At 38.8% G+C, this 5,794-nt stretch overlaps 1 long non-coding RNA gene across 1 annotated transcript; it reads right to left on the bottom strand.

Annotated features, from left to right (window-relative positions):
- Window positions 1-741: 741 nt before the first annotated feature.
- On the bottom strand, window positions 742-2,935 carry LOC133965121 (uncharacterized). The gene is made up of 3 exons (XR_009923846.1): window positions 2,770-2,935; window positions 1,946-1,997; window positions 742-1,678 (listed from the first exon to the last, which is right to left on the bottom strand). It is a non-coding gene; the product is annotated as an uncharacterized LOC133965121 (long non-coding RNA).
- Window positions 2,936-5,794: the final 2,859 nt, after the last annotated feature.

Here is a 5,794-nt window from a genome sequence, read left to right as displayed (position 1 = left end):
AACCTATTGCTTTATCTATCATCATATGCTTACATGCCTCAAGTTTTTTGTAATATGTAATTGTTATAAAAGTTACCGTTTATTTATCACGTCTAATGAACAGATTGAAGCAAGATAACTCGACAGTCTTGTTTTGGTTTTGATATTATTTTTTTTAATGAGTTACTATCAATACGCTACACGTTTACGTTTCATGTGATAGTAACTGTTTCACCAATATTCTGATACAGGATGGTATATCCGCCATTACTATTTTCACATTGTTTATTTAGTCTGTCATGGAGTTGTAGAGTGAATTAGACAGTAGTGATAACATTATAATGTCCACACATCAGTGTTGTAAACACTTCTCCAATTAATTATATAATTATGTTTTCACACTGAGGGAAGTGGAGAGACTTGATGTGGACTGTTATCAACAGCTCTGTGGGAGATCATCACCTTGAATATTACAGATGAGGTAGAAAGACATTTTATCTATGTGTACAATGTTGTATTTCTTTGTCACGTTTTATCAAAAGCGATTTAAAGTATGTGCATTTAACCATTAGGATACAAACCCAGACCCTAGTACATCGGTTCTAGCTGAAATAAGTAGTGCTTCATAAACAACACAAAACATTCATAACAGTACGCTTCTGCTCCTCATTAATGCAGCTCCTGATGTCCCCAGCAGCAACATGGTGGAGATCTGCAGCTTCATGCTGGTCAACTGGAAGACAACTGATTAAGATTAAAAGATTAAGATTAAAATCCATTTATTCATCCCAAACACATGCACAGACATGCAAAGGCACACTCATGCAGGTAGGGAAATTTAATCGCTGCTTTTTACCCATCTGGTGCAGGACACACAGAGCAGTGAGCGACCATGTACGGCGCTCGGGGGAGCAGATGTTGGGGGAGTGAGGTGCCTTGCTCATGGGCACTAGAGAGGGTAGGGAGACTCTTGGATTTTTGGACAGATCAATCCAGGTTCGACTTTTGTTGTCTCTCCATGGAGTCGAACCAAAGACGAACCAGAGACCTTCTCTGCCCATAGTCCAAGTTTCTGCCACTCGACCACCGCCTCTCCTCATGCATCATCAAACTAGTAATCTACACATCATTCCATGCGTTGCTCCCTTAACTACAGATGGCCTGCGAATGTCATGGAGTTTTACAGTGAATTAGACAGTTTAGGTATGATTTTAATCTCCACACATCAGTGTTGTAAACAGTTCTCAAATTAATTATAGAATTATGTTTTCACACTGAGAGAAGTGGAAAGACTTGATTTGGACTGTTATCAATAGGTCTGTGGGAGATTATCACCTTGAATAGTACTGATGAGGTAGAAAGACATTTTATGTATTTGTACAATGTTGTATTTCTTTCAGCACTTTTATCAGAAGGGACTTAAAATATGTACATTTCACCATGAGGATATAAACCAAGACCACAGTACAACAGTTCTATCAGAAATCTGTTGTGCTTTATACACAACACAAAACATTCTTTAACAGTGCGTTTTTTCTCTTCATAGATGAAGAACTGCAGCACCTGATGTCCTCAGCAGCAACATGGTGGAGATCTGATTTGATACACTTTAGATAAGAACCCAGTGTTTTATATTTCTGCTTTGCCATAAGAGACAGAACATGGTCATCACAGCTGTGTCCTTCAGGCTCGTCTGTCCCTAATAAAATGATAGGAAACATGAAAGTGATCGTCATTATTGTAGAGGAAGAGTTACATATGAACAAAGTGTGTAATCTTATTTTCTGTGGATATTCAACTGTGTATTTGAATATGCTTTTGGATTAAAACGTGCACTACCATGACAATGAATGTACAGTATGGAGTTATTTCACATTCAAAGTATTGCATATATTATTTAATACACAATGTATTATGTGCAGTACTTTGCCATGGTTGTTTGTAATTAATGAAAAGAGGTCTGTACCTGAAGTCGGTGTTCAATGTGGTTGAATTCCAGTTGTCTCATGCTGGACATGCTAGAGAAAATTTCAACATAAATATACAAATGTGTAAAGTCATACATGTGCCAGGTTAAGTCCTTAACACACTTTAAATGGTAAAAAAGGAAGTGTATTACTTCAAAGTTAAACAGATCATAATCATTTCAGCTTAGGAAATAGTTAGTGTACATCAGCATCAAATTCTCTATTACACTGTCTGTTCTAATAAAGATACAAGGCTATAATTTATTTATATTTAACAGAACAATTCAGTGAAATCTGCCTGAGATTACAATGTAAACAGTGCAGGCAGCAGAACGTTTAGCTTTCTCTGTAAGACATCATAACAATACTCTGAATAAAGAGCTTTGGAAGTTGAATTCCCCTTTAAACATCTGCTCTTAAAATACAGATGTGACTTTAAATACGCACGTTTCAATTGATCACTGTAAGTCTGTTTCAGTAGAATAACTAACTGTGTAACATTGTCAAGTCAAACGCCTTGGCGAGTGAAACCATTTTATAGCAATAGATATCCTGATGGAGCTAATTCACCGGACACACACAGTCTCCTGTCTCAGATTTAACCTCATAAACTAACGCATGCCACTGCTGGGCGGACCTACTCATGTCGGTTCATATCGGTGTGTGTCGGTAATAGTGCCGTTCGCATTAAACAGGAGTTAATGCCCCAGATCGGAGTTCGTATTTAGCCTCCATGCTAACGGACGTTAGCTCGAATGCATGGTACTAAAACACCCTGCGAATCACTTCTACACATCTAAATAAAATACTGAGCTTGACTTACCACAGAAACGGGAGCGCAGACGTCTTTAACGTGTCCGTCAGCAGAACAAGCAAAACATCAAACTGTGTTATTCATCCGATACTGAGTGGGAGGTATCGAAAGTCTCGAGTTGTGTTCAATGACACAGGAAAAAGTAAGGAGAAGGGAGGGCGCAGCTCACTGTGACGTCACGTAAATTTCAAACCACTATATCGCTTATTATAGCGATATAGAGGTAGTTACGAAAAAGTTCACCCCCTCAGAGTTTTAATGAAGGAAGAACATAGCGATTGAGACTAAAACCAAAGTTTGAATAATGCTGTAAACAGGTTTAATTCTACTCTAAAATTGGGCATTTTAACATGGGATTCAATGGGACTCTCTCCGACGAGCTGATGAACTTTCAAGCCATGCCATTAATAAACCGCATGATAAAAAGTCACAATAATCTTATGGCTACATTATCAATGTCTTGAGACCCATTAAACAAAGTTTGACATGGTTTTGCATATTGGATGAGCAGGAATACATCAGAGTGTCAGCTATACATTTCCTGCTGCCACCAGGGGGCGCTGTCATTTTAAGTCACGATTTCTGTATAGATGTCTTCATATCGCAACTATTGTCTTATGTGTCTAGTTTGGACTTGATTAGACAAAATATGTCCAAGATACAGAAGCTCGTGTTTTAGTGCGTTTCACCGAAGTCTCATCAAACTTTAGCGCCACGCCACAATCACACGGTTTGACGAAAAGTCGATCTTTCAATAACTTTAGATCTTCATTTTGTTGTGATGACAGTCGTCTAAATATTAAGTTGATTTGATAAAAGCTGTACGACTAGTATATAAAAACATAAAACGTGACAAAAACAAGACTTTTCCTGCTGTCACCAGGGGGCGCTGTCACTTTAAGTCACGATTTCTGTATAGATGTCTTCATATCTCTACTCTTGTCTTATGTGTGTAGTTTGGACTCGATAGGACAAAATAAGTCTGAGATATAGAAGCCCGTGTTTTGATGGCGTTTAATCAAACTTTAACGCCACACCACGGTCAGACGGTTTTGCTAAAACGTAATCCTTCAATAACTTTAGATCTCCAATTTGTTGTGATGACGATCGTCTAAATTTGAAGTTGATCTGATGAAAGCTGTACGACAAGTACATCAAAGAAAAAATATGGAATATGACCAAAATGGCCACTAAAGTCAAACTGGCGGGCTTCCTGTTGCGTTATTCATAATGCACTGATGGACTTTTTTGTGCATCTAGTCATGATACACAATAATCTTTGTTTTTTTTGAGGATCGGTGAATGCTAAATGAGGGGCTTTTCCGTAGGTGGCGCTCTTGAGCCATTTTGCCACGCCCTTTTCAAAATACTCCAGAATACGTAATTTTACGCCGCCTTCGAATTTACTGCAAACTCCTACAACTTTTTGAGCACATTAAAGCCCTCAAAAAGCCAATTCATTTAAGCTAAGAAAAATAATAATAATAATAATAACTAGGGCTACGTTGTAGCACTAACGGGCCCGAGCACAGGCAATTTCAAGTCTGTTGCGGTCGGGGAAGAGAGAACGTTCGATGACCAAGCGCTCGTCTCCACATTGCCTGCGTTTGCCCTGTGCGGCAAGGAAGATCGCTCCACTTCTTCTGGCCAGCCGCTGGTGCTGAACTAGAGGTAAGTAACCTTGAAACTATCCAACATAACCTATTGCTTTATCTATCATCATATGCTTACATGCCTCAAGTTTTTTGTAATATGTAATTGTTATAAAAGTTACCGTTTATTTATCACGTCTAATGAACAGATTGAAGCAAGATAACTCGACAGTCTTGTTTTGGTTGTGACATTATTTTTTTTAATGAGTTACTATCAATACGCTACACGTGTACGTTTCATGTGATAGTAACTGTTTCACCAATATTCTGATACAGGATGGTATATCCGCCATTACTATTTTCACATTGTTTATTTAGTCTGTCATGGAGTTGTAGAGTGAATTAGACAGTAGTGATAACATTATAATGTCCACACATCAGTGTTGTAAACACTTCTCCAATTAATTATATAATTATGTTTTCACACTGAGGGAAGTGGAGAGACTTGATGTGGACTGTTATCAACAGCTCTGTGGGAGATCATCACCTTGAATATTACAGATGAGGTAGAAAGACATTTTATCTATGTGTACAATGTTGTATTTCTTTGTCACGTTTTATCAAAAGCGATTTAAAGTATGTGCATTTAACCATTAGGATACAAACCCAGACCCTAGTACATCGGTTCTAGCTGAAATAAGTAGTGCTTCATAAACAACACAAAACATTCATAACAGTACGCTTCTGCTCCTCATTAATGCAGCTCCTGATGTCCCCAGCAGCAACATGGTGGAGATCTGCAGCTTCATGCTGGTCAACTGGAAGACAACTGATTAAGATTAAAAGATTAAGATTAAAATCCATTTATTCATCCCAAACACATGCACAGACATGCAAAGGCACACTCATGCAGGTAGGGAAATTTAATCGCTGCTTTTTACCCATCTGGTGCAGGACACACAGAGCAGTGAGCGACCATGTACGGCGCTCGGGGGAGCAGATGTTGGGGGAGTGAGGTGCCTTGCTCATGGGCACTAGAGAGGGTAGGGAGACTCTTGGATTTTTGGACAGATCAATCCAGGTTCGACTTTTGTTGTCTCTCCATGGAGTCGAACCAAAGACGAACCAGAGACCTTCTCTGCCCATAGTCCAAGTTTCTGCCACTCGACCACCGCCTCTCCTCATGCATCATCAAACTAGTAATCTACACATCACTCCATGCGTTGCTCCCTTAACTACAGATGGCCTGCGAATGTCATGGAGTTTTACAGTGAATTAGACAGTTTAGGTATGATTTTAATCTCCACACATCAGTGTTGTAAACAGTTCTCAAATTAATTATAGAATTATGTTTTCACACTGAGAGAAGTGGAAAGACTTGATTTGGACTGTTATCAATAGGTCTGTGGGAGATTATCACCTTGAATAGTACTGATGAGGTA

The sequence above is a fragment of the Platichthys flesus genome, chromosome 11, assembly GCF_949316205.1.
Source record: "Platichthys flesus chromosome 11, fPlaFle2.1, whole genome shotgun sequence".
NCBI classification, from domain to species: domain Eukaryota; kingdom Metazoa; phylum Chordata; class Actinopteri; order Pleuronectiformes; family Pleuronectidae; genus Platichthys; species Platichthys flesus.
Note: the sequence above shows the minus strand (reverse complement) of the source record. Positions and strands in the feature narration are given on the sequence as shown.